Source organism: Sander lucioperca, chromosome 24 (genome assembly GCF_008315115.2).
Source record: "Sander lucioperca isolate FBNREF2018 chromosome 24, SLUC_FBN_1.2, whole genome shotgun sequence".
NCBI lineage: Eukaryota > Metazoa > Chordata > Actinopteri > Perciformes > Percidae > Sander > Sander lucioperca.
In genome coordinates this window covers 20230228-20232974 of record NC_050196.1, presented here as the reverse complement: position 1 = coordinate 20232974, position 2747 = coordinate 20230228, and positions in this window count along the sequence as shown.

Here is a 2747-nt window from a genome sequence, read left to right as displayed (position 1 = left end):
ACTAGAAAATGCATTTCCTGCGGAAAATGCGTGGGAATGCTGAATAGCTGAATTGCTAAAGCTAAACTGGTTGAATAGCTTAAATCAGTAAGAAGAAGTTGAAGTAGTGAAAATAGTTGAAAAAGTGGAAATCGTTTTAATACGTATGAATTTCATTAAAAAGTTAAAAGCTTATGCTAAACTGAACTGTTGGCTTCAAAAGTTGAATAATGACAAAAGACGTAGAACATTGTGAGGTCTGAGTATATTTTCTAACTGATAATCACTCACAAATGCAGAAATATGAAACAAATAGTATGAAAAATCTTAAAGCTCAAATGCACTACACTGCTAAAAAATCAGGAAAAGTGTTAGTTGTTGTAATGTAGGCTATTCAGCTACACTGTTCTGGGGAACACATTTTCAGAAGGCTAATTCTGAAAATGTGTGAGGAGAAAGAAAGAATGCAGACATCACGTAATTCACGTGCATATTAAGTGGCCATGCTGGGGGGGGGGAGCCGGTTTGTCTCCGGCAGCAGCTAAGTTTCCAAAGAGCAAAACTAGCAAACTAATAAACAGTTAGACTACAAACCAACAGCTCTCGTTTTAGCTTGTTGGTAAAACATGGCTGTTAGCAGAGTAGCATGCTGTAGGCTAGTTGTGTAGTCTCAGGTTCGCTCTGTGGAATGGATGAGTACACTAAATGTTTTCTATAAAGATGATGTAGCAGCATGCTTGCAGCTTAAAATGATCCCAAACTTTCTGTCGTTTTCTCTCGCCTGTCTCTTCTCTTAGACCCTCGCTATTTTCATCTTCTTCATTTGTAATCTGGGCCGTCAGTCTCGCACATAGACAGTATATAAACGTCTCGTGTCCACAGAAGCGTCAACGTGTTGTGCGCTAGTAATAATCCTCCGTGCGGAAACGCAGTGAGCCGTACAACCTTAATTACGTTGATTTAACGAAGCTTCGAGGCATAGAATTTTGCATCGAGGATTTTTTGTAATGGAATTATTCAAGGAATCATTTCAGCCCTAATTGAGACACACAGGTCCTGTGTAATACTCACCATGTGAGGTTCAGACATTAGCAGGTCTGTTAATTTTGTGCATTAGAAACAAACTCTCATTGAGTGATCGTCCCTTTGTTTCAGACTTCCAAAGAGATGCCGTGTCAGGGTGCTGATGTGGACGAATGCAGTTCCTTTGCAGTCATACCAGAGATAATTTTGATCTCCAGTGACTTTACTGTAGACGTATGAACTCATGAGAATGATATTAAGTAGTATTGAGACACACAGGTCCTGTGTAATCCTCACCATGTGAGGTTCAGACATTAGCAGGTCTGTTAGTTTTGTGCATTAGAAACAAACTCATTGAGTGATCGTCCCTTTGTTTCAGACTTCCAAAGAGATGCCGTGCAGATGCAGGGTACCCGCGGGGTCTTTAAAGCATTGAAAAAGTCTTAAATTTGATAATCTCAAATTAAGAATTTAATTTAACCTTGAATTTGGTATACAAAGTCTTGGATTTAGTTACAAAGGTCTATATTTGTTAGGATTAAGTTCATACCGTAACACAATTAACTGTTACTAATGTAAGCTAATTAAAAACTGACCGGAGCCTGTCGCTGTACGCACCGGAGGACCGAGACACAAAGTAAACATGCCTCTCTGACCGGTACAGGGGGGTTAGCGGTTAAACTGAGCGGAGGATGTGCGGAATGTGTCGGTGTGTGCCGGAACGTAGCTGGCCGCTCGGCGCCTTCAGACAAAACTCAAGCTAACAGGCTAACTGCTTATTAGCTAGCCAAACACCGAGTGGTAATATCTGCAAATATTGGATCTGTGAGCGCATTAATCTGCTCGCTGTGCGTCTTATAACAAAGAGAGCGAGCATCTGCCGGACTCTAACATCTGTTGATCCGTGCAGGACTTCACTGTGAGCGGACTGTTAGAGACGGCAGGTAACCATAAAAGTTATCTGCTGCTGTAGCAGAGCTGCAAGGAAACGCTGAACTGAGCCGTGTGTTCAGTGTTAAACACTGCTGCAGGTATTCATGCATGACTGTTGTTGGTGATTTCCAGAGGTGGAAGACTTACTCAGATCATGTATTGCAGTAAAAGTAGAAAAAAACAGTGTTGTAGAGTTACAAATTACTTGTCAGTTACAAGTCCAGCATTCAACATCTTCCTTAAGTAATAGTACAAAAGTATTATCAAAATATAGTACCAAAAGTAAAAGTGCTCATTATGCAGTGTAATTTATCTTATTTAATTGGATTATATTATTATCCAATAAACTGTATTAAATATGACTGATAATTTAAATAAAATGTTTTATTTAATTCAAGTAGCTTACATCATTATTTTGTATACTAAATTCAAGGCTTGTAAGGCCTTAATTTGAGATGATCAAAATTAAGACTTTTTCAATGCTTTTAAGACCCTGCGGGTACCCTGATAATTTACCTAACACAAATTTCCTACTTTAAAAAAAGGTTTATTTAAAAGTAGTTTGTTTTCATTGATGATTTCTTTGTCTTTTTTCTAGTTTCTCTGGAATCTGCAGTCTCATAATCGTGGTGCGATGACAGCTCTAAGGAGTCATTTTGACCGAAAACTGTGTCAAATTCGTCCCCAGGTTTGTTTTCTGTTGCCATCGCTCATCTTCTCGCGATCTGGACGTGAACGGCACTGAAACATCGCGAGATAGCGATGAATCAATAGATAAACGCTATCCCTCACTTGAGCCAAATCTCTAGGTT